The sequence below is a fragment of the Trachypithecus francoisi genome, unplaced genomic scaffold, assembly GCF_009764315.1.
Source record: "Trachypithecus francoisi isolate TF-2019V2 unplaced genomic scaffold, Tfra_2.0 Lachesis_group5, whole genome shotgun sequence".
Lineage (NCBI taxonomy): Eukaryota > Metazoa > Chordata > Mammalia > Primates > Cercopithecidae > Trachypithecus > Trachypithecus francoisi.
The window spans coordinates 58,392,149-58,418,624 of NW_022681470.1; the positions used below are offsets into that span (position 1 = coordinate 58,392,149).

The following is a 26,476-nucleotide window of genomic DNA, read 5'->3' on the forward strand; positions in this document are numbered from 1 at the left end:
AGCTCACTGTAACCTCTGCCTCATGGGTTCAAGCAATGCTCCTGCCTCAGCTTCCCAAGTAGCTAGGATCACAGGTGCCTGCCACCACACCCAGCTAATTTTTGTATTTTTAGTAGAGACAGGGTTTCATCATGTTGACCAGGCTGGTCTCAAACTCCTAACCTCAAGTGATCCTCCTGCCTCGGCCTCCCAAGGTGCTGGGATTACAGATGTGAGCCACCACACCTGGCCTAGCAGGGTAAGTTTTAACAAGGGAGAAGCAACAGTAACATTGGTCTAGTCTGGGGAGTTAGGGAAATGGTCACTGAGGAAGTGATCTTGTGAGGAGAAGTTAAGGAGGAGGAGGGGAATCAGTGAATGGAGGTTGAGGACAGGGAGTGTTCTAGGCCTTCTGCAGGCCCATCTGGCTTCCCAGCCTTCACCCACCTAAGGCACCCAGCATTTCTCAGGATTCACGTATTGGCCTTGGCTAAATACCCCCCTACACTGTCCCTCTCACCCTCTGGCCTCACTCTGAAGACAGCAAATCTGTCTTCCTGGGGGCTTCCTGGTCAAGGCTCACTGTGTAAACCACAGACTATCACATAACCTCCTAACATGCCTCTGGGGCCCACTGGTTAAAGCCTGAGAAGAGGATCCGCAAAGACCCCTTCCCACAGGCTGCAGAGCCCCTGCTCCACTGGGCTGAGAGCCAAGCTGGGAGTCCACAAGGACCCCTTCCCACAGGCTGCAGAGCCCCTGCTCCACCGGGCTGAGAGCCGAGCTGGAAGGACCTGCGGCACAGGAGCCAGGTTTCCTCCCTCCCACTCCTGCGGAAGCTCAGCCCCCATGCTCCACCCTGCTTCCTGTTCCGCGGGGAAGATTTCCTGGTCTATTTCCTTGCCAGCTATGTCTCATTTCCTTCTGCTGTGCCCATGATGTCCTGGTCCAGTGTGATGAGGTGAGGCAGGCCCCTCCCCTGTGAGGTGTGCCATCTCCTTCCCAACTCCATTTCCCCAGATTCCAGAAAGCAGAGTCAGGGAAGTAGGCCCCACCCACCTCTGCAAGGGAGCAAGGGAAGGGAGTTCAGCTGCAGGATGCCTGGGCTTCAAGATGTCGTCAATGCCTCCAACATATACTGAGTGTCTACTACGTGCCAGGCATGATACCAGGCGCCAGGTGGCCAAAGCTAAGTGCCTTCTTCAAGAAGGCAGCTTTGGAGATGAGCCAGGTATACACGGTGACTGAGCAGCCAGCGCTGTGTACACAGTGCTCTGGCAGCTCAGCGCCACTTACAGAAGGTCAGAGAGGCCTTCCTGGAAGGGATGACGTCTGAGCTGAGCTTGAAGGATGAATAGAAATTAGCTAAGGATAAGCTTGAAACCTCGTGGTGTGTGGATACATGATAAGCTATTTAGTAAAACTTGAAGATAAAGAACGAGGCAGGGAGGGCGGAGAGATGAGTCTGGGAAAAAGGGAGGAATCAAGTGGTGGAGGGTCTTAGAGGACCCCCAAGAAACTTGATTTTACCCCATAAGAGGGTCATTATCAGAACCACAATTCAATCAGGTCCTTCGCCTCAGGGTAGAAACGGTGTGAGTGGGCCGTGCAGCGTGGGGCTGGGAGAACAAAGTGTCCAGAGAGCAAGGGTCAAGAAAGCTGGCAGGACCACAGGACCAACTGGACGTGCTTCGCCTGGAATAGGAGCGGGGGTAAAGCTGTGGCCTTGGGCAATCTCTCACACTCTCCAAACCTCAAGTTCATCATCTGTCAAATACCTTCTCCTGACTAGAAGGAGATGAGCTAATGGATGCAGTAAAAGCAGTGGGTGAGGGCAGTCATCACGTTGCCATTTTAAAAAGGGTGTGAAACTACAGCCTGGTAGGGTCCTGGCCACAAGGACCCCGAGTCTTCAGTTTGGGGACAGAAGTAAGTGGGAGGGGGTGTTATTGTTTTCTGTGGCTTACCCTGGAGCTGATAGGCTATACAGAGGCCACGACATCCCTCCCCCTGCCTCTGGGCAGATGATCATTATCAGGTGGGGCATTGGGATCAGGAAGGAGCTGCCTGCCATTCAGAAAACATTTCTGGAGCCTCTCGTGGGGACAGGACTTTTGTTGGCCCCACTTAGCACATGAGGAGGCATAAGGCCAGATCTCTGCCTGCTGGCAGTCACCCTCCTTGATAGCCTCCCCACTTGGGCTTCGTTGGCCAAGATGGGACCCCCAGGAGGCAGAACCCTACAAGGAGGACCTTCTGGGACAATGAGGTCACACTCTTTGAATCACATGATTCAGGGGTTCCCAGATCCTCCTCATGTCATTTTCTTGTGTCCAACCCCAATCTTTATGGCTAGAGGAAGACTTCCTTTTGCAAGGGCCTGCTTCAGTGGGAACAGAGAACAAAGGCATACCTGCAAGGCCTGTGAGCCAGCCTCCCTTTGACCTTCACTCTGGAATCAGCCACCCTAGTCCATTAACCTCTCCTTGGATGGCCCCTTCCCTCCCTTTTTCCTGGATGCAATTCCAGTTCCCTGTGCCCCTCGTAAGCACAGAGCACAAAATGAATTTGTTAAGGGTTTCATGAGGTCCTGACCCACAGGTGGTACAGAAGAAATAGATTCTCTGGCAGTTCAGAGTCTGTGGCAGGCAGTCAGCGAAATCCAGGACTTAGGGCCCACTTGGATGCTCAAGTCCTGGGAGCTTCTCTCCATGAATCTTGCGTCTGTCATGAGCCCCTCTTACTAAGAGGGGGAACCATCAGGCAGGCTTCTGAGCGCCTGCTCTGATTCTCTTCAGCACCACTCACGCAATTGCTATAAAAGAGACCAGGCTCAGGGACAGGGGGAGGGAGGGATGGCATCTGTGTCATAAACAAGGAGAGATATTTAGTGGTTTTTAAGCACCATAGGCATCTCCAGGGAGAGTTTGAGGGGGAAAAAAACACACTTTATTTGGAAACAATTCTGCTGAGATACAGTCTTGTCTCAGCTTCACTTTCTCTGCTGTTTATTATGAAGTGCTATGTGCTCAGAAATAGGGGCTGAGTTTTAAAGTCACAGGCCAAGTTCTGGGCTCTGAAACAAGGAGACAGCGTGGGCCTGGTTATCAGCCCTAGAGAAGAAGGGTCTTAAGCAAAGCAGCTCATCCGTGACTCTGGATACCTCATTCTTCCAGCTCCTGGGACGGAGACCCCAGTCATCCCTGAAAACCTTTGTACAGTGAATGACCTCTGTACCGGAGGGGTCCCCAAGGCCAGAGCAGAGACAAGTCCCAGAGGAGAGACTCTCCAGGTCTCTCCAGGTCGCTGAGCAAGCCTCTTCCCTTGACTCGCTTTCTCTGTGACTTTCTCTTCCTTTTACTCCTGCCCCATGCCCTGTGCGGTGCTATCCTGCTCTGAACCAAAGGTGGACAATAACCCGAATGACCTCTCCTTTTCCCCTGAAGCATGGTGGAGACAGGCTGGAGTTTTCCAAAGGAAGCTTTGGTTTCAAAAGGTGGAGGGAAGCTATATGCCATGGAGTATCCCAGGTTGGATCCTGGAACAGAAAAAGAACATTAGTGGAAGAACTGGTGGACTCCAAATACAGTCTGTACTTTAGTTAATAGTAATGTGCCAGTGTTGATTTCTTAGCTTTAGCAAATGTACCATGGTTATGTAAATTCTAAAATTAGGGGAAACTGGGTGAGGGGTAGACGAGAACTCTGTACTATCTTTGCAACTTTTCTGTAAATCTAAAATTACTTCAAAATAAAAACTCAAAAAAAATGGGTGAGAGAGTGACAAAAAGAAAAAATGGACCAAGATGAGTCAGAAATTTCAAGCCTAGGGAGGCTTACAACACTGAGGTGTCTGATCCCTCAGTCCTAGTAAAAGAGCAAAGGACTCTCCTGAGCCAAAAAGCCCTCAAGATCAAGTTTATCCTGAGATCACAATCCTCTAGCACTTGAGAGATTCCCTACCTGAAATCTGGCTCTGGAAGGTTCATTTCCTTAGTTCTAGGAGCCATCTCCTGGGGAGGTTTGCCCCTCCCTGAGGCTCTGCCAAAGCTGTTCAGTAAACCTGCTTTTCTCTTCCTCTTCCCAAGCTCTCAGATACTCCAGGTTGTCTCCTGCTCTGGCTTCTAGTCAGAGACAGACTTATGGCAGCCATAGCAGTCACCCATCTCATCCAGCTCCGGGGACCCACTCAGCTGGAGGAGTCTTCAGACTTATTTCAGCTAGGGACCACAGAGTTTACCTCAGCTCTAACAAGGAGAGCTGCTATTGTCTGCATGTTTGTGTCCCCTCAACATTCACATGTTGGAATCTTGGCTGGGTGCAGGGGCTCATGCCTGTAATCCCAGCACTTTGGGAGGCTGAGGCAGGAGGATCACTTGAGTCCAGGAGTTCAAAACCAGGCTGAGCAACATAGTGAGATCCTGACTCTACCACACACAAAAAAATTAGCTGGGCATGGTGGCATGCACCTGTAGTCCCAGTTACTTGGGAGGCTGAGGTGGGAGGATCGCTTGAGCCTGGGAGGTTGAGACTGCAGTGAGCTGTGATCACACCACTGTACTCCAGCCTCAGTGAGGGAGTGAGACCTTGTCTAAAAAAAATATCCTAACCTGCAGGGTGATGGTATGAGACAGTGGGGCCTTTAGGGGTGATTTGTTCATGAGGGCAGAGCCTTCTTTGTGAATGGGATTAGGGCCCTTATAAAAGAGACCTTAGAGAGACTCTTCACTCCTTCCACCATGTGAGGACAGGGCAGGAAGGTGCCATATACGAACCAGAAGGCAGATGCTCACCAGACACTGCATCTCCGGGACCTTGAATTTGGGCTTCTACCCTGCGGAACTTTGTTAGAAAGTATATTTCTATTGTCAAAAGTCACCCAGTCTGCAGATTTTTGTTACAGCAGCTAGAATAGACTAAGAGAAGGGCCAATATTTAAAACAGTTGAACTTGAAGCTAGTTAAAGCAGGGGAGCCCCCCTACTCCAGTACCCCTTTCTATTCCCTCATGGCAGCTTCAGTGGTGGTGTTGAGGGGGGGTTCCACAAGCCCTTTGGAAACCTCTGAGTTCCGGCCAGCTCAGGTTACAGCTGCCCCCTCTGCAGAGCACCTCAGGATGGGTTCCACAGGTGTATTTCCCATACCCACCCTTCCACTGACCCATCAGAGAGAACGGTTTTGCAAAAATCCACCTTTTAAGGGTCTAAAATGAAAAAACCACCAATCCAATTAGACATGCCACCAGCATCAAAGGACTTCTTTCTCCACCCAATCACTGTCAAGGCTGCCCCCTCAAGTCTTTCCTAAGTCTTTCTTGCTGCTGCAGTTTCAAGCTCTTTTCTTTATGTTTCCTCCCAGTGCAGGAGAAAAAGAATTAGACCCCACTGGACCTAAAGAACTCATTGTTCTTAAAGTTGCAATTAGGTTCTTCTCTAAGTTTTTTTTTTCTTTTTTTTTCTTTTTTGAGACGGAGTCTTGCTCTGTTGCCCAGATGGGAGTACAGTGGCATGGTCTTGGCTCACTGGAACCTCTGCCTCCCAAGTTCAAGTGATTCTTGTACCTCAGCCTCCTGTGTAGCTGAGATTACAGGTGTGCGCCACCAGGCTGACTAATTTTTTTTTGTATTTTTAGTAGTGACAGGGTTTCACTGTGTTGACCAGGCTGGTCTCGAACTCCTGACTTCAAATGATCTGCCCGTCTCAGCCTCCCAAAGTGTTGGGATTACAGGCGTGAGCCACTGCACCTAGACTTAAGTTATTATTATTATTATTTTTTTTTTTTACCATGAACTCATCCAGAGTTCTTCAGCCTGGGCCACAGAGCCAGGCCTTCTGCATCCCCTGAGAGTTACTCTTGGCTGGGGGATGCTCCAGGGGGACAGGGATGGAAAGCAGCTACCTCCCAGCTCCTACTCACACTCCTGCTGACTTTCCCCAGTCCCACTCAGCCCCCTCACCCAGCTTCCCCATCCTTATAAGCCTGGCTCAGGCCAACCAGAAATGGTAGCAGCATTCCTCTGATGCTGCTGATATTATTGGAAAAGTCGGCTTCAAAACCACAGAGGGATTTAGAGTACTGGGGGCGAGAGCTCGGGAAGCAGTGTAGACAGTGAGACAGCTGAATTAAACAGTGTCGGCGTGAGTCACTGCTCTCCTGCCTGCCACCCCAGTCCTGGCGTGAACCTGGAAGCTGCTGAGGCAGTTATCTTCTCAGTGAGTTAAACTGCTCTCTAAAGACAGAACCAGGGGGACTGGACTGAAAATTACAGCGGGAAAGGTTTAGGCTAGACATCAAAAATAATTCTCTGAACTTCATGGGTCCCAAAAGATTCTACAGTTTCCTGAGAGGCATCCAGTATTTTGCCAAAGCTCCACCTGCCTGCAGTAACTCAAGTCAGTCCTGCTACCTTCTTCTATGACCTGGTGACTCTTACGTTCTGAACGGACCTTATATAGTCTCAAGATGGAACTGCTGCATCACTCTAAAATTTACAGGAATGGTTGTTGTACGTTTTCATCTGTAACTATGGTCAGGATACCCTACTGCCGTTTGCTTCTGGTTACAGAAGTCATGACTTTGGCAAAATTAATTTGCCTAAAATTAGCCTGGAGGATGTCCCTTTGCTTTGTCTTCCATGTGCCTGCATTCTCTTTCGCTGTCTTCTACATGGTCATGTAGAAGTGGGGTGCTTGGAAGGGCATCCAGGTATCACTGAACCCTTCCCTTCCTAGAAGGTGGAAAGTAGCCCCACTCCAGACAGTAGGCCAGGCAGGGAGTTGGGATGGGAGTATTCAGCATTTAGGACATCTGCTGGGTCAATGAGGGAGAGATTGTTATCCCCATTTTACAGATGAGCAACTGAGACTTAGGTTAATCATTTGCCCATGTCTCATAGAGAGTAGGTGCATTACTGTGGATGGAAGCCAGGTCTTTGGGCATTGGGCACAAGGTTCTTTCCATTTCATGGCCCAGCCGCTCAATTCTAGTCATAATAATGGTGATTAAGGTAAAAACAAATGGTTGGTCACAGAAGGCCAACAAAAATAACCGTGTGATTGAGCACTTCCGGAGCTCCCACTCTGTGCCCTAGCTCATCACTTCATCTCATTTTTCCCTGAAACAACCCTGTAAGATACATGCTGCTATTCTCATTTTGTTTATTTATTTTGAGATAAGGTCTCGCTTTGTCACCAAGCTGGAGTGCAGTGGCACGATCACTGCTCACTGCAGCCCTGGCTTCCCAGGCTCAAGGATCCTCTCACCTCAGCCTCCTGAGTAGCTGTGACTACAAGCATGTGCCACCATGCCTAGCTTTTTTTTTTTTTTTTTTTTTTTTGTAGAGATAGAGGTCTCGTTATGTTGCCCAGGCTGGTCTTGAATTCCTGGACTCAAGTGATCCTCCCGCATTGGCCTCCTACAGTGCTGGGATTACAGGTGTGAGCCACCGTGCCCGGCTACTATTCCCATTTTATAGATAAGAAAACTGAAGCTCATGGGCCAGGTGCACGGTGGCTCACGCCTGTAATCCTAGCACTTTGGGAGGCTGAGGTGGGTAGTAGATCACTTGAGGTCAGGAGTTCGAGACCAGCCTGGCCAACATGGTGAAACCCCATCTTTACTAAAAACACAAAGATTAGCCAGGCATGGTAGTGTGCACCTATAATCCCAGCTACTCAGGAGGCTGAGGCGGGAGAATTGCTTGAACCTGGGAGGCGGAGGTTGCAGTGAGCCGAGATCGTGCCACTGCACTCCAGCCTGGGTGACAGAGCAAGACTTGCCAAAAGAGAGAGAGAGAGAGAGAGAGACAGAGAGACAGACAGAAAGAAGGAAAGAGAGAGAGAGAGAGAGAGAGAGAGAAGGAAGGAAGGAAGAAAGGAAAGAAAGAAAGAAAGAAAGAAAGAAGAAGAAAGAAAGAAAGAAAGAAAGAAAGAAAGAAAGAAAGAAAGAAAGAAAGAAAGAAAGAGAGAAAGCAAGCTGAAGCTCAAAGAAGTTATGCCACTTGACTGGGTCACCCATTGAGGAACGGGTGCAGTGAAGATTCAAACCCAAGTTTTTGACACTAAAGCCCATGCTCTTTCCACTGTATGTAGTATCTTCTAGTAGAATTTTTCTGCCCTGATATTTAAGAACTTCTTTTTGTCTAAATCTTTATTCATCCTGCTACAGTGTAAACACAGCTATGAAAATATATTAATGGGTATTTGTTTTGCTTTGTTGTTTTTACTGAGGGCATCCTAGCACATAAACAAATGATGACCCAGCACCAGGGAGCTTGCTTGTTTTCTCTTCTGGCTTCTGTGCTTTCTTTTTTTTTCTCTTCACCCTGGTCCTGTCTTCTGCTTCTCTCCCATGCCTTTGTGTTGCCCCTAGGGTGTTTCTCTACTTTCCACCTTCCCTCTCCATCCTCTCTGCTCCTTTAGACCTTGGCAGCCAATCCTGTACCTCCAGCATCTCGTTGCCTAGCAACCGGCTTCCTACCTGCCCCATTGTGTTAGAATCTCCATGACAACAAGTATTGCCAAAAGAGAGAAAAAAAAGTTAGGTGGTAGTAGGAGGTGATGAGACCCTTTATTTTAGGACATTTGTGCAGTTTTGCCAGCAATAATTTGCTCGCTCTCAGGATTCCCCAGAGGGTGTCACAGATGGACTGAACCCAGACCTCATGAGATAACAAGTCATGAGACTGACAGTCTGTCTGTGTGTAGAGATATAAACTGTAGCATAGGGGCATTCATGTGAGGGGCAAGAATGAGAGCCACAGGCATTTTTTATGTAGACAGATGGGACTGGGCCGCATGATCCCCTTTCTGTGGGTCAGTTCAGGAAGGCAGCCTGAACGAGGGAGGATTTTTCAATAGTTGTACAAGTGGAGAATACTTGTACAATAAGCCATATGGAGAATACTTTCCAATAAGCCATAGGTGTGGGTGCATCTGAATTGGGCCATGCCTGGCCAGCTGCATCTAGGGGAGGGCTAAGGAGAGGGGGAATGGGAGATATCATAAACAAGATTTGGGGCGACACGGTCTCCTGCCCAAGCACTGTGGGGGTGTGTGAGCCCTGTGAGAGCCCTGCTGTGTCCAACTCCAGGCTGTGGTTGGCCTCAGCAGCCTCTGCATCCCTTCTGCTTTGCCGAGAGGGAGACTGCATGGAAAAAGAGGGAAAGAGGAAGTGGGAAAGAAGTCCAGACCGTGTTAGATTTCCAGGTGCCTGGGCTTGTGTTCACAGCGAGGACCCTGGCTGTTTCGTTCACTGCCTCTGAAGGCCTGACATTTATTCACCAAGTGGCTATGGGATCCACCTAGAAAGGGGAAGTCAGGTAATGTCTTAGAAAGGGGAGGCACTCTGCCGGGCGTGGTGGCTCACGCCTGTAATCTCAGCACTTTGGGAGGCTGAGGCAGGAGGATCACAAGGTTAGGAGATCGAGACCGTCCTGGCTAACACGGTGAAACCCTGTCTCTACTAAATATACAAAAAATTAGCCGGGCGTGGTGGCAGACGCGTAGTCCCAGCTGCTCAGGAGGCTGCGGCAGGAGAATGGCGTGAACCTGTGAACCCGGGTGGCGGAGCGTGCAGTGAGTCGAGATCGCGCCACTGCACTGCAGCCTGGGCGACAGAGCGAGACTCTGTCAAGAAAGAAAGAAAGAAAGGAAAGAAAGGGAAGAAAGAAAGAAAGAAGGAAGGAAGGAAGGAGGAAGGAAGGAAAGAAAAGAAAGAAAGAAAAGAAAGAAAGAAAGAAAGAAGAAAGAAAGAAAGAGAGAGAGAGAAAGAAGAAGAGAGAGAAAGAAAGAAAAGTACGAATAGGCACTGAGAAGAAAGGTGAGACAGCTGAAGCAGGTCAGAGCACTTAGGCACTACTTTTCTGGACATGTGGCCAGGGATCCACCAGGACCCTTGTGAAGGCAAGGACTTGCACATTGCAAAACCTCTTCTCCTGTGGGCAAAACAGGGGGGGCTACCTGGTCTGTCTTTATTGTTCAAGGTAGATAGTGCATTGAAGACCTGTCCCCAAGCCAGTATCTGGCACTTATAGCCACTCAACCTACCCACCCAACCATGCTATTTTGCTGGCACCTTCCTCACTAGTACTGTGAGGCTCTCCTAAGGCCACGGGTCATCTTGTCATCCTGTCCATGCACCTGGCCTTGAACTTCACAGGCAGAAGAGCATCTTTGCCCCTCCAAACTCCAAACAGAAGGACTAGAAAGACCCCAGTCCTGGTATTTAGTGCTCTTCATGGACAGAAAGTTCTTTGTAACCGCTAACTTCAATCCCCAAAGTAGAGCAGTTCATTTGTTATCATCTGTGTTCACTGGGGAAGAAGAACAGAACAAGATCTGTTGGCTATGGGGCCACCCCCCACACACATTTTTTCCAGTTTGCTCCTCTACTTGGCCTGACTGTTCAAGGCCCCCAGCAAAGGCTACACCCCCATTGCTGAGCAAGGCCATTTAGATGCAAGATACTAATTGCTAAGATAGATGTAATGAGTCAAATACTCTTAGACACTATTGGAGGACAAACAACTTGGTTAATCTTTTTGACAAGCAATCTGCAATTTGTAACCAAGAATCTTTATAAGATTCTCCTCTTGGATCCAGTAGTTCTCCCTCAAGGAATAAGCCTGAGGAAATAATCAGAGTCTCAAGCAAAACTATTTTGGATGTTTGTCACACTGTTATACATAACAGTGGAAAACTGGAAATAATCCAATGGCTAGTGGTGGTAAAGTGGTCGAACAATTTTTTTTTCTTTTGAGATGGAGTCTCCCTCTGTCACCCTGGCTGGAGTGCAGTGGCAGGATCTCAGCTCACTGCAACCTTCACCTCCCAGGTTTAAGCAATTACCCTGCCTGAGCCTCCTGAGCAGCTGAGACTACAGATGTCCGCCACCATGCCCAGCTAATATTTGTTTTTTTAGTAGAGATGGGGTTTCACCACTTTGGCCAGGCTGGTCTCGAACTCCTGACCTCAAGTGATCCACCCACCTCGGCCTCCCAAAGTGCTGGGATTATAGATGTGAGTCACTGCACCTGGTCTGAAGACTTTAAAATGAAAAGTAAAAATGCTTAACATATAGTGAAAAGATATAAAATATATGGTAAATGATAACTTTATTGTGTGTGTGTGTTATGAACAATAAAAACCCTGGAAGAACCTTAAAACCTACAAATGGTAATAGCTGACTTAGTAGGGTGATAACTTTATAGGTGATAGACATTTTCTTTTTTATATGTTTTGAGATTTTCCAGGTGTTTTCTAATGTACAGGTTATTTTTGTAAGTAATAAGAACTACCCTTTTTTAAGGACTTGCCACCATGTGCTACTGGGCTAAACATTTTCCACACATTACTTTTTTTCATCTCTACAGCAACTCAGTGATGTAGGTATTCTTGTTTTTCAGATGAAACAACCAAAGCTTAGAGAGGTTAAGTAACTTTCCCAAAACGGCACAGCTTATAAGTAGAACCAGATTCTGAACAGAACTCCCCCAAAACTTATAAAAAGTGAATACTGTCTTTCAGTGTGGGGATGAGAGCTGATACGTGCTATTGATCTGCGTGGCCTGCGAGTTTCTGATCCAAGTCTACAAATGCCAGTGGATCCCTCCTCAGATGCCCCTCTTGCTATAGCTCTACTTGTTGGGCAGCCTCGGTCTAACCTCCTGATCAGCCTTCCAGGCAGAGGTGACCCAGTTCAGAGATGTTGTGCAGGGACTTACAGGTCAGTGAGGCCCCAAGTGCAGGCAGAACGGAGGCAGTTGCTCTCCTGAGTCTGCCCAGCATGACCAGGGAGAGGGGGTGCTTTTCCAGCTTTGCTGATAGAAGTCTCCCATAAGCTCACCTGTCAGCCTCCTGGTGTCTGGCAGGATGCTGGGCCTTGGGCAGTTATGCCCTGGAGCCTCACAGCTCATGGGATTTTTTTTCTGAGATTGGGGTCAGCTGGGGGAGGAGAGTTTCTCTCCTGCAGCCTGGCACTGGGGCCTTGGGCAGCGGCCAGGCCTGGCCTCTCCCTCTGTGCGTGACTACCACACGAATGTGCTGCTGCTGAGAGAAGGGAGTCACCCTGGCTTGGCAGTGCTCTGCTGGCAGGAATCAGGGCTCAAGCACAGTTTTAGCTTGGCTCTGAGGGCTGCTGCTGGAGTCAGCAGGACGGGTTTTCCAGCTTTGCTCGAGAACAGAAACACATAAGCAACCAATGGAACGAGAGAGGGCAATGGGACTGGGATTATCTTCAGTGCTGCAATTGCTTGTCCCACTTTTCAGATGGCAAAGCTAAGGCCTAGGGACTGAGTAACTCAGGAAGATGCTTAGCGCTGGAGTCCCGTCCAGTGTTCTGACTCCTGGGCTGCACGTGACTGCTGGGCCTGCTGCCAGACCCCAGCTCAAGTTTCTGATTCCCCAACCCTACCCCTCACACATTCTGAGCTATTGGGTAGAAGGAAGAACTTATTGCTAGTGTAGCCAGCCTGGTGCTGCCTTCACTTGGCAAGAAGTCTGGTCTGCACCTCACAACATAGTCCCACTAACAGGTTTGACTTTAGGTCCAGCCCTCTCCAAATGCCAGGCTCTGCTGTTCCAGGCAGGGAACCAGCCCACACACTGCAAAGTGGCCTGGGCCTCTGGGCTGGAGGGCTTTAGGAACAGTCCATAATCCCCAAGATCTCTCCTGCCCCAGCACCAAGGAACCTTCATCCCTTGCCCCAGACCAGTGGCCCTGCAAGTATGTGGGATTTGTTGAGTGATACTACCTCCATCTGCCTGGCTGGAAAACCCATCCATGCAGAAATACTGGAAGTTTTAAGATGGGGGAGAAAAATAATAATAAAGCAAGTGTGAGAAAGATGGAGCTGACAGGTCTGGTGGGAGACATGGTCATCTGGCTAGCAGCCTGGGGTCTTCATAGGCTCAAGTTTCTCTGTCTGCACTGAGCTCCCCCAGCCCCAAGGCTCCGCTTACCTCTGCTCCTCCCCATTTAGCAGCTCCAGTGTCCATCTGGAATCTAAGCTATTGTTTGGGAAGCCAGACTTCTAGTAACTCTGGCCTGGAGGAAAGTGTATATATATATGGAGGGAGGAGGGAGAGAGGGAAATCTGGATGGAACAGGGACTGTCTTCAGGGCACCTCCCCAAGAACTGAGACACTTAAACCCATGTGGCTTAGAACTCTAAGCTCTGAGCTGCATTACAGGGGAGCATGCCAATTGTTGGGGTGTTTGGAGCTGGGACCTATGTAGCAGGAGGTATCCTGGAACAGAAGAAGGAGCAGAGAAGGGAGGGCACCTTCTCTGCTCTACTCAGGGTGAAGGAAGCTGTGTGCCAGCTGCACCTGCTTCCCATGCCAGCTCAACTTCCTGGGAAGTATTTATAACTGAGGCCTCCAGCCCCCTGTGATTTGTGGGACAGTTTTAAACCATTGATTTTCATTAGCACTAAATCATTTCTCTTGGCTAATTGAAAAGGAACTGGGGATACTGAAAGTGGAGCCATTCACATGGACCAAATCAGCGAAAGATGTCAATATGCTGAAACAGCACAAGTCTTCAGTTGGACGGCTCTGAGTTCCCTCCCTGAAGCTCAAAATCTACTTCTCTCTCAGAGGTCAGAGGCTGTGAGAAACAAGCCCTTAGAACCAGGAAGTGAACTTGGATTCTTAGCAGCAGGGATGGAGGTTAGACACTTGGAAGAACTTCCAGCCTAGGACGATGGGATGAGAGATTCTGAGGGAGGTGTTGGAGGAATGCAGTGAACATCTCTTCTGCAGAGGTGTGTTTGAGATCTCCATGTCCTGCCTCTGTCCGCAGGCACAGGTGCAGGACGCACTGTCTAGGGAAGAGCATTTGTCCTTCTCTAGACACAGGCTGGGGTGGTAAAGTTGCTCTGGGAATGCCAAGTCTGGGCAGTATGGTGTTCAGAAGCCTCTCCTGGGGAATGGTTGGGCTGGGCTTGGAGTAAGAGGTGAGATCTTGGCTATTGCTTGATCACTTAACTATAAATGACAGGAAGCTAAACAATCTGATTTTGCCTGAAAGTAACACAGCCAGCCCCATCTTTCCTCTGTAAGAACACATTGCCATCTGGCCAGAAAGGACACCATGCCACAGTCTAAGGATAAGGACACTTCTGGAGGTGCTGGCAGAGCCCTGGGCCCTGGGAGTGGTGATGGGGAGGGGAATGGTGAGTCCCACAGCTTGTGGACAATCCTAATCCCCATTCAGAGCCAGGAGCCAGCCAGGCAGGCGTTGGGGATACTGAGCCCCACCCCCTCCGCTGACAAGTCCCAGCCAGTAGACCTCAGCTTCCTCTGCTTCCTGCCAAGGCTCTGCCCACTCTGCCCATGCCCACTCTGATGGGACACCACCACTGGCTGCCCATTCTTGTCTTTCTCTTGACACAGACTGAGGTGATTGCATTCTCTGCCAAGGACCAGGCCCAGCTGAATGGCCCCCAGCTGGTTTGCTGAAGCCTGGAGCCAGGGTCTATAGGCAAGAGCTTGGGGAAGGAGGATGGGCTCAAATCCTTTTACTATGGCCTCCCCACCACCCACATCTCAACTCTTCCTTCATTTCTGTCCTGAGAGGTTGGCAGAGATTAGAGCCTGGACAAGAAGGGTAAACATTTAGTAAATGATTATTGCAGTCCTGTCCCCAGCCCTGGGACCTCCTCGCAATGCCCAGTCTGGAAACACTGGGACGTTATGCAGAGAGGAGGCCCTGTGGTGTGGGGGAAGAGAACTGGAGTAGGGGAGTCACCCCAGGCTCTCCTGTTGCTCAGTGGTGTGACTTGGGACAAGTTACTTCCTCGCAAGCATAGGAATATTGTGATTTGCCTTTATACCCTCACCCCTAGCTTGATGTGTGAGCTGAACAAGGTCTATAACCCACAAATATTGCAAGTTGTGTGCCCACAGCGGGGCTGTTGGGGCTCATTTTTCCAGGGAAGCCTGTGAGCACACTGCTGGAGGCCTGGAGCCTCTGAGATGAGCGAGGATGGGAGGACACAGAGCACCTCCTCACCCTGGGCTGGGTGGGAAATGGGCCAAAGGGAAGGGACAGGGAGGACAGGTGGGAAAGGAAGCTAGAGTTGTGTGTGTCTGTGTGTTTAAGAATAAACGTGAGTGTGAGTTGCATGTATGATGTGTGTGGTGCAAGTGAGTGTGCATGTTTGTGTCAGTGTGTGAGCACGTGCCTGTGTGTCTCTGTGTGAATGTGTATATCTGTGTGTATACGTATTTGTAGGTCATGTGTGCATATGTCTATCTCTGTGTGTCAGAATGTGTCTGTGTGTGTGAGTGTGTGTGTGTGTCTTAGTCCATGCAGGTTGCAATTACAAAATACTTTAGACTGGGCAATTTATAAACAACAGGCCAGGTATAGTGGATCATGCGTATAATCCCAGCACTTTGGGAGGCTGAGACAGGAGGATTGCTTAAGCCCAGATGGAGACCAGCCTGGTCAATATAGTGAGATCTCATCTCTACAAAAAATTAAAAAACAAAATTATCAGGCATGGTGGCATGTGCCTGTAGTCCCAGTTACTTGGCAGGCTGAAGTGGGGGGATCGCTTGAGCCCAGGAGGCTGAGGATGCAGTGAGCTGTGATCATGCCACTGCACTCCAGCCTGGGTGACAGAGCTGCGACCCTGTCTCTAAAAATGTAAGAATTAAAATGAAACATCAGAAAATTATTGCTCACAGTTTTGGAGGATAGAAGTCCAAGATCAAGGTGCCAGCAGATTTGGTGTCTGGTGAAGGCCTGTTCCCCATAGATGGTGATGTCTATGTGTCCTCACATGGTGGAAGAAAGGGGCAAACAGGTTCCTTCAAGTCTTTTATGAAGGGACTTAACCCATTCACAAAGGTGGAGCCCTCATGACCTAATCCCCTCCCAAAGACCCACCTCTTAATACTACTGCATTGGAGATTAGTTTTCAACATAGGAATTTTGGAGAGGACACAAGCATTTGGAGCATGGCAGTGTGTATCTTGTGTCTCGATGTATGAGTGTGCTTGTGTGGGAGGGTGTGAGTGAGTGTATGTCTGTGTGTGTGAATGTCACTATGTGTGTATGGTGTTGGTGTGAGGGGTGCGACAGTACGAGTCATATCTTCAGAATGGCACCAAAGGACACACTTCTCTCTTGCCTGAGGTGAAGCCCAAGTTGAGATTTGGCCCTGGAGGAACTAAGCAGGATTTCCAGGGCAGAGGAGAGTAGGTGTCAGATGTTGTAAGAAAGATTGGAAAGAGGCCTGTGTGGGGTCCAGGGATTCTGTCTGTGGCCTCTGGACTCATGCAGGTCATTCTGTCCACTTCCTGTCTCTGAATAGGTTGCACCTAAGTCATTTTCATAGTCAGGAGTGCCTCAACTTCAGAAGGACCTCCATGAAAAGAGATCTCCCCATCTTTCTTACTAACCTGGGCCACGGTCTTAAATGTATTTATTTTGGAAACTTGGCCTGCTGTGTAATTTGGTTACCCTCTCCCTGCCTGCCCCCGCCACCAACCCCATGTAAGTTGACTGTCCTATTTGTACTCAAATAAGAAAACAGAAATTTAGGTTAAAAGTGAACCATTCTGGTGACAATGTTTGTGCTATTCTGACTGAAATGGCTGACAAAAGGTACTAATGGGAAATTTGGGGCAGAACAGAGAAGGGAGATACAAGCCATGCTAATGACTTGACTTAATAATAACTAGCTAGTATTCAGTGTTTATTATGGCCCAGGAACTGTCTTCCATGATCTTCCTGTCATAATTCACTTAGTCTTGGCTAGGCATGGTGGCTCACGCCTGTAATCCCAGCACTTTGGGAGGCTGAGGCAGGCGGATCACCTGAGGTCGGGAGTTCGAGACTAACCTGACCAACATAGAGAAACCCCATCTGTACTAAAAATACAAAATTAGCTGGGCATGGTGGCACATGCCTGTAATCCCGGCTACACAGGAAGCTGAGGCAGGAGAATCTCTTGAACCTGGGAGGCAGAGGTTGCAGTGAGCCGAGATTGCGCCACTGCACTCCAGCCTTGGCGACAGAGCAAAACTTAATAATAATATAATAATAATAATAATAATAATAATTTACTTAGTCTTTATAGCAACACTTGAAGGTAGATATTGTTATCACCCCCATTTCAAAGATGAGGAAACATGCCAAGAAGGTTAAGTAATTTCCTCAGGACCACAAAGCAGGAGGCAGCAGTACCCAGATTTGTACAGGGGGCTGAGGGGACTGGGTTGGGGGTGGGAAGATGGGGCTGGGGACAAGTGGGGAGAGGTGATAGTTCCGGCTCCAGGACCTCTTTTTTTAGCCAACACTGTACTGTGCAGTGTCCGTACCTCAGTGCTTGAGTTCAGAGATACTCCAGTTCTTTACTATGAATATTTTCCTCATCCTCTTTCTTTTTTTGGCATATCCAACCCCTAGATGCTCTGGTTAAAATGTTCCGACCTTTTCAAAATGGGTATATTCAGTGCATTCCCAAACGCAATCGCGGCCCCTTTAACAGGGCCACTGCAGGAGGAGCTGTCCTATCAGCACCACGGCCGCCGCCCCGCGCACCCCCAACCCCGGCAGCAGCTGCGGGCGCCTCAAGGGCAAAAAGGGCGGTGGAGAGCGGGGCCGGGAACTTGCGACTGGCTAGTTCTCCAGACCCGAGAGGGAGGGACCGCCGCCGAATACTGGTGCTCGCCTTCCTTTCCCCTCGCCCTGTCCCTGGGAGATCAGAGGGAGCTGGTGCTTAGGCTCTCACCGCCCTCTGAGTCAGAGTGAAACATTTATAGGCCCAAAACACTTTCTTGCTCTGGGGTTTGCAGAGCTTTAATGGCCAGGTAGCCTCCATTTGTCCTAATGGGGCGGGACCTGGCGCTGGAATGAGGCTGAAAGGCTGGAAGATTGGGGTGGAAAGGAGTCAGGGCTGAGGCCTCAATTTAGGCTATAGGGTGAGACGCACAATCTCTGGAGCTAGACTGTTTAGATTTAATCTTGACTCTGCCATTTACTAGCTGTGTGATCGTGAGAAAGTTCCTTAGCCTCTCTGTGCTTCAGTGTCCTTGCCTCTGAAGTGGGAATGATAATAATAGTACCAACTTATAGAACAATTACAAGTTAATATAGGCAAAGCACTTAGAACAGTGTCTGACAGGCAGTCAGCAAATGCAACTAAAAAGCGTTTGATTTACAAATAAAGTACCAGTGTGAGACTTAGATAGCAGACAGCTGGGACGTAGACTGGAAAGGGAGGAGAGAGAAAAGTGTGTTGGGAGTGGCTGATACATCATGTTCAGGGGCCAGGACTATCTCACTTTGCCTGGGAAGCTGCCAGCCTCTCAACTCACCTGTCATCCACCAGACTGTCCCATTCTGTGTCTGAATTTGGCAACTTCCCTTTGGGAGGAGGGGTGGCTATTCTCTTAACATAATTTCTGTTCTTTCTTTCTCTCTCTCTCTCTCTCTCTTCCTTCCTCCCTCCCTCCCTTCCTTCCTTCCTTCCTTCCTTCCTTCCTTCCTTCCTTCCTTCCTTCCTTCCTTCCTTCCTTTCTCTCTCTCTTTCTTTCTTTCTCACTCTATCACCCAGGCTGGAGTGCAGTAGTGTGATCTTGGTTCACTGCAAACTCTGCTACCCAGGTTCAGGCGATTCTCCTGCTTCAGCCTCCCGAGAAGCTAGGATTACAGACACCTGCCACCGCACCTGGCTAATTTTTGTAGTTTTAGTAGAGACAGGGTTTCACCATCTTGGTTAGGCTGATCTTGAACTCCTGACCTCATGATCCACCCGCCTTGGCCTCCCAAAGTTCTGGGATTACAGGCATGAGCCACCATTCTTGGCCAATTTCCGCCATTTCTTGAGCACTTCCTATGTGCCAGTCACCATGCTAGGTGACTTATCTTTACTCTCTCATTGCATCTTTATAAAACCCCATGACTACTTATTGCAGATGAGGACTCTAGGCTCAGAAAACTTATCTAAAGCCACATAGCAGGAAGTAGCAGAGCTGGGATTTGAATCCAGATCTTCCAGATTCAAAAGCCTTTACTCTTTCCATGACACATTTTTCGAGCTGTCTAGTTTCCTACCCTTTCCACTATGGACACTTGGGTGTTATCGTATGAAGCATGGACAGTGTTGTTCCTGTTGATGCTCCAGGTTTCTGATCCAGACCTGGCAGGTGTTCTTATCCTCTTCTGCTCTTCTGGAAGCTCAGGAGAATAAGGCAGCCCAGCCTCTATCCCTAGGTACGTGGGATGGAGGGACACTTGAAAAGTAAGTTTTTTTTTTTCCCCCTGTGATCATAATAACAGAAATATTTGTTGAGTCCTTACTATGTGCCAGACACTGTTCTAAGCACCTTCTGTTCATTAACTAACTTACTCTTCACAGCAACCCTATGAGTAGATCCTGTCTCGATCTCATTTTACAGAGGAGGGAACTCAGAGGTTTTGCGATTTGCCTTAGGTCACACCACCAGCAAATGACAGAGCCAAACTTTGGACCCAGGCATTCTGGCTCCAGAGTTTATTCTTTAACCACGGTGCCACAGAGTCTCTTTAAAGAGCAGGAGTCTGAATTGGGGCACTGATGAATAGACCTAGAGGCATGAGGAGTTCTACCATCAAATCCACTACTTCCCAGACCTCAATCCACCAACTACCAACTCGACTCCTCTTCCTAAAAGCCTCCCCAGATCCTGCCTCACTGACAGACCATAACAACTAAATCTCCATGGTACTCTCTTTTGTCTCTGTCTCTCTCTCTCTCTCTTCTTTTTTTTCTTGAGATGAAGTTTCATTGTTGTTGCCTAGGCTGGAGTGCAATGGCGTGATCTCGGCTCACTGCAAACTCCGCCTCCCAGGTTCAAGTAATTCTCCTGCCTCAGCCTCCTGAGTAGCTGGGATTATAGGCATGTGCCACCACAGCCGGCTAATTTTGTATTTTTAGTCGAGACAGGGTTTCTCCATGTTGGTCAGGCTGGTCTCAAACTCCCAACCTCAGATGATCCACCCGCCTCGGCTTCCCAAAGTGCTGGAATTACAGGCATGAGCCACCATGCCCGGCCTGTTTTGTCTCTCTTGATGCATGCCCTGCACATGTTACTTGTCACGAGTGTGCATGTGTTTCTTCCCCACCAGACTGCTAGCTTCTAGAGAGCAGAACCTGGGTCTCAGCCACCGCAATTGCCACAGCACCTGGTACATGGAAGCTGCCCAGCCAAGGTGTGTGGTTGTTGAACAAAGGGATCCTGCCATGAATCCCTTTGTAAGTGCAATGTTCTTTTGTAACAGGGAATACTAACTCCCTAGTGTAATTTATTGAGGACTGGGATCCCCAGGATGAGGGAACTAAAGAGCACTGAGGCCCTCCTCTTGTTCACTGAGGTTAAGTGAAATTTTACATCAGGGCACTTAGAAGGAGAAAGAACAAAGAGAGCATGTTTGGAGGTGGAGGATCTGATAAGATACCCCAATCTCTCTCTCTCTCTCTCTCTCAAACATGCGCGTGCATGCACACACACACACACACACACACACACTCCCATAAGAAACACTCTCCTTGCTTGTACCTCCAGCTCTACCCGCAAACTTCTGCCCTTGAGACTCCCCAGACACATTGCAAAGTTATCACAAAGGATGACTGATACTGATAGCCAAGCTCTTCGGCTTGAACAGAACCTTGTTTAAGAGACATAAGCTGGGCACGGGAGCTCATGCCTGTAATCCCAGGAGGCCAAGGAGGCAGGAGGATCACTTGAGCTCAGGAGTTTGAGACCAGCCAGGGAAACATAGCAAGACCTCATCTCTACTAAAAATAAAAATGAAAAAAAAAACTAGTCCAGTGTGGTGGTGTGTGTCCTTATGGTTTCAGCTACTTAAGAGGCTGAGGTGGGAGGATCACTTAAGCCCAGGAGATTGAGACTGCAGTGAGTTATTATTGCACCACTGCTCTCCAGCCTGGACCCTGTCTCAAGAACAAATAAAATGAAAGAGACGTGGATTGTCCTGCTTCTCAGACACATTTTTGTCTAATACTGAGATCCAGGAGATGAGGGCCATTGTAGCTAACCTTATGCATCCCAAGAGACCAAACGTTTTCCCATCATTATTTTATTCAGTCTGCTCAGACAGAATATGAGGCAGTAGAGAGTGAGATGGGGCAGAAAAAGTTCCCCTCATTTCAGAGGAAGGGAAACAGAGCTTCAGAGTAAGCATGATGTCTCCCAAATCATTTGGTCCATTAAGAATGTAAACTGGATGCTGTAGCCAGCAGGCATGTCTAGGTCCTAGGAGAGATAACCTGTGCAGAGGCCTCACCTTTCAGCTTTGGAGGCATCCTCGTCCATGGGCCTCAGCTCAAATCCCACTCCCCATGTGTATTCTCTCCCCTTCCCTCCCCAGCCACCCCACCCCTGCTGCCAGAGACCTGAAATTCCGGTCTTCCTCCTCAATCCCCACTCCAACCCAGGCGTGCCACTTGCCACTAACTAGGGATATTAAACCTGCAGCCGGGCTGGGTGAGGCCTATCTTCTCCCCCTGCCATGCATGTTGCCTACAGTCTCACACAGGCAATGCCCCTGTACCACAGTGACCCCCAGTACCACCAAAGGCAAACAGCATATAAGGTGGTTGGGGAAAGCTAGCCAGATCTCCAGCATGCTGGGAGAGTAAGAGAGGGAAAAGAGGCCTCCCCCAGAGCTGCCTATGACTGATTTTCTTCTCTTCTGGTTTCCACCCTGTAAATTGGATCCCCTCTGCCCATCCCCAACTCTGTCTCTGGAAGGCCCCAAGTTCCAATCAGAGCAACTCCAGTCAGAGTTGATCATGGAGGTTGGGGGTGTGTAGGCAGAGTGTGGATATGCTCTCAGCGGGTGTGGCCAAGGGGATCCACCCTTGAGCCTCAGAGTCCTGTCCATCTGCATTTGAGTCACACCACTCTGCCGCTTTTTAGCTGTGTGTGTCCTTGGGCAGCTCACTTAACCTTCTCCACCTCATTTTCTTTACCTGTGAAAGGGGTACTAAAGCTTACTTTGTAAGGTTGTTGCTAAGAACTAGAAATGATGTCTCAATACAGGGGACTGTTACTCTGTCTAGGGCAGAAGCATCTGCCAGGTGTCCTTAAAGATGCTGAATACCTGTGGGTTCTCACTCCGAAGGCAAACCAGGAAAGCCCCTTCATGATCCCTTGCCCACCCAGGCTAAAATAACTCACTGTTTGGGGAGCCCTCCTCCACCACCCCAAAGATGGTCTGATCCTCCCAGGCTCCCACCTGGGGCAATGGTTGTCACATCCCATGTCACATCCATGCATCCTCCTCCCAGTCTAGGTGAGGGCTATCAAGTTGCAGAAGGAGGAGAGAGCAGGGCCCCAACTGCAGTGGAGAGGGAGGGGCAGGGCTCTTGTGACCTACCATGGGAGTGTTTTAAATCCTCCTCCCATTGAGCTTTTGAAAAAATGATGATCCAGGAAAAGCAGCAACTGCGTCTGCTCCATTAGCAAGTGAGGGAGACGCAGCCTCCTCAGCCTTAGGGCTCTCTTAGCTGGAAATCCAGCCAGCCCTAGCCATAGGGCCTGGGGAAGTCTGAGCCAAGGGGCTGGGAGCCCAGGGATGCATGGAGGACAATGTAGGTGAGTTGGGCTCTTGGTGGGGGGTGGTTATTGGACAACACAACCTGAGTTGCGGAGGGACTCCCAGGAGAGATGAAGGTAGAGTTGAGATTTAGTTCTGGATTCTCTCACCAATGTAGCTCCCAGAAGGGACAGTCTAGGGCGTATAATTGGCTTTGGTCCGCACACTGGGATTTGGTGGGGATTGTAGCAGAGGGCAGAAGCACAAGAGCCATGTGGCACATTGTCAGTGCAGGGAATTGAACCTGGGAATGCTGAAATCTCAGGGGTGTGGCTGCAATGGGTCAGTGGTCTCAGGCCCTTCTCATGGGTAGCAAGCTGGTTAGCTATACAGTCAGCGTATAGCCTATCTTGGTGTTACAGGCCAAGGTCAGCAGCTTGGGGCCCACATGAGTCTCTGAGCAGGTCCACACTTTACCTCCGGTCCTGCTTGGCATTGTCACAGATGCACATGACTGACCAGTAGAGGGGTGGCTAGATAGAAGGAGGGTAACAAAGTCAATCCACTCTCATCTCTACTGGGAAAGAATTCTGACTACTGGCCTGAAGCCAGGATTAAGCATGGTACTCTCTTCTGGTCTTAAAGAGTACTTGCTTCTCCATCTAACTGCAGTTCCTAGATTTTGTCCTGTCCTCATTTTGCAGACTGGACATGAAGAGGTTGAATAATTTACCCAGATTCTCACGGCTGCAGTAGTAGTACCTGCTTTCACTCTCTAAGTCTCCTTTATGAAAGTCCTTTTCTGTCTCTTCTGTGGGGTTGTGCTTGGCATGCTGGGGCTGGGGGCTGGATAGGGTGCCTGCCCTTCATGGGAGACTGTGGCCAAGTAGAGAGTGACTCACAGGGTCTCCCAGTCTGTGTCCTGGTGGGTGGGCAGGGAATGGCATGAGCTAGATGAGGAAGAGGCAGGAGGCAGGCAAGTCCTGGGTGTGGCCCTCCAGGCCTAGGCCATGGGCAGCCACTGGAGAAGCAGAGGCGAGTTGGTGGTAATTCCCTGGGCACACATGGCTTTGCCGCCCTTCTTCTGCTGGATAGGATGAGGTTGCTTTAACTCACCAAATAACGGTATCAAATCATTAAAGTGCAAATTAGAGAAAAGGATGAGGGGGTCATAGCACTTCCCTTGTAGAATAATTTCTTATGGAAATTATTTCATTTATTGCAGAGCAATCCAATAAGCCCTGGCTGTCATGGTCACTTCAAACTGGAGTTTTAGAAATCCATAAGTGCTTAAGGGTCTACACTGACTTCTTATAGCTTAGCCTGTAACTGGTCCCAGACCACAGAGTCAAAGGTCAGGGAAAGGTCAGCAACAGCCATAAACCATTCTGGGTGGTTGCTTACAGCTTTCTCCACAATATGAAAGGGGGGATCCCAGGGATCTCAAGGAAACCGGCCATGCTTTGGTGGTCTTTTCTGTCCGGAATGTCTTTTGCCTTTGTCTTCATCCAATGCCAATTCACCCTTTGAGAATCAAACTGAGTATTTTCATTGTACATAATGAAAATATGTACAATGATTGCTCCCATCTGTAACCATTTTCCTAGCATACATTTTTAGGTTTGGCATTGTTCCCACAGCAGTGTATGGGGGCCATATACTTTTTTTTTTTTTTTTTTGAGACAGTCTCCCTCTCTCATTCAGGCTGGAGCGCAGTGGTGCAATCTCGATGCACTGCAACCTCTGCCTCCCAGGTTCAAGCAATTCTCCTGCCTCAGTTTTTTTAGTAGCTGGGACTACAGGCATGTGCCTCCACGTCCAGCTATTTAGTGTGTGTGTATTTTTAGTAGAGATGAGGTTTTGCCATGTTGGTCAGGCTGGTCTCAAACTCCTGACCTCGGTTGATCCGCCCGCCTCAGCCTCCCAAAGTGCTGGGATTACAGGTGTGAGCCATTGCACCCAGCCTCATAGCCATATACTCTTACCAACACTGGATATTTTAATTTGCTATGATATAGTACATTTAATAGCAACAAATGATAACTTATTTAATTTGCATCTCTTCAATTTCTAATAAAGTCTTTGGTTTTTGTTTTGTTTTGGCCAGTTGTATTTATTCTTTTGCAGTTTTCTTGTTCACAGGGTCTCACTCTGTCACCTAGGCTGGAGTGCAGGGGCATGATCTCAGCTCATTGCAACCTCCACCTCCCAGGTTCAAGCGATCTTCCTGCTTCAGCCTCCCAAGTAGTGGGACTACAGGCACACATGACCACACCCAGCTAATTTTGATTTTTTGTTTTTTATTTTTTGTGGAGATAAGGTTTCACCATGTTGCCCAGGCTGGTGTCAAACTCCTGGACTCAAGGGATCCTCCCGCCTTGGCCTCCCAAAGTGCTAGGATTACTGGTGTGAGCCACTGTGCCCCACCTGCCCTTTATTCTATGGGGTGTTTGCTTTTAAATATTGATTTGGTAGAGCTCCATATATGTAAAGGTATTAATTCCTTGTTTTTCATACTTGTTGCAAGTATTTTTTTTTTTTTTGAGACAGAGTTTTGCTCTTGTTGCCCAGGCTGGAGTGCAGTGGTGCAATCTCAGCTCACTGCAACCTCCACCTCCCGGGTTCAAGTGATTCTCCTGCTTCAACCTCCCGAGTAGCTGGGATTACAGATGCACACCACCATGCCTGGCTAATTTTTGTATTTTTTGTAGAGACAGGGTTTCATCATGTTGGCCAGGCTGGTCTCGAACTCCTGACTTCAGGTTATCCACCCGCTTGGCCTCCCAAAGTGCAGGGATTACAGGCGTGAGTCACCGCGCCTGGCCTGTTGCAAGTATTTTTATAGTTTATTGATGTCTCGAACCTTTTGAAAAGGTTTTTTGCCCATATAGAGGTTTTAATTTTTATGCACTCACATCTATCAGTGTTTTACTTTATGATTTCTTTCTTTGATGTGGTACTTTGAAAGGCTTCTCCCACAACAAAATTATGGAAACGTTCATGCATGTGTTCTAAAAATTTTTTTATGGCTTCATTTTTTTAACCTTTAACTCTTTAATCTATCTGGAATTGATTGTATGTATCTTTGTAAACTGCTTTAAATTCCCTTTGAAATGGAAGTGATTAATTCATTAATTAACATGGCTAGGAGGGGAAGCTGGTGAAGGCAGAAGGGGATAATTAGTGAGTCAAGGTCTGGAAGAGAGGAGATCAAGTGCTGTTGACAGGGCCTGCACAAGGAACTGCCTTGAACTAAACGTGGGACACGTTTCTTTCAGAGGAGGGTGGCAGGAGGTGCAGAGGTCAGTTTTGCCAGCGAGGGAGGTGAGTAGGGAATGGGCTAGAGAGGAAGACTGTGAGCCAAGTGCCAAATGCCCAGTGACTATGGGGGTGGGGACAGTAGGGAGGGTCTAGGGAATGGCAGGAGCCTCAAGGGTCAGCATTTGCCAGTTTACAAGTTTATGATCTGGGGGGATTGTGATTGGCCCTCCCACCCTTGGGCCCTAACAGCATGTGGAAGAAGGTTGCACTGCACTGGAGAGTGTCCTAGGAGGAGAGCCAGGGGTCAGCTGCAGTGATGAGTGGAAGGAACATGCAGGCAGAGGCTGAGAGCGTGAGGAAATCTGTTTAGTGTGGAGGACATTCTAGACTTGTGGTACTAGGAAAGGCCTGAGGGCGAGGAGCTATGAGGAGAGTCTGTCCCCAATCAGTGAACAGGAACAGAGTCAAAGAAAGTTAAATGAAGCCCATTTGTACAGCACATTGCAATTCACAAAGCACTTTCCCATATTGCTTGCAGACGAGCCTCATAACAGCTTTTCAGAGCAGAGAGGAAAAGGGATTTGCCCAGAGTCCAGCAGGTAGCCAGTGACCCAGTCACAATGCGAACCAGGAGTGCCAGTGCCCAGCCTGGGTGCTCGAGCCTCCCCACAGACCCCAACA

General features: G+C 48.9%; 1 protein-coding gene across 12 annotated transcripts in view; it reads left to right on the top strand.

The window, feature by feature from the left end:
- NAV1 (neuron navigator 1) overlaps positions 1 to 26,476 on the top strand; it is a 288,011-nt gene that overhangs the window by 59,954 nt on the left and 201,581 nt on the right. The window lies entirely within an intron of this gene.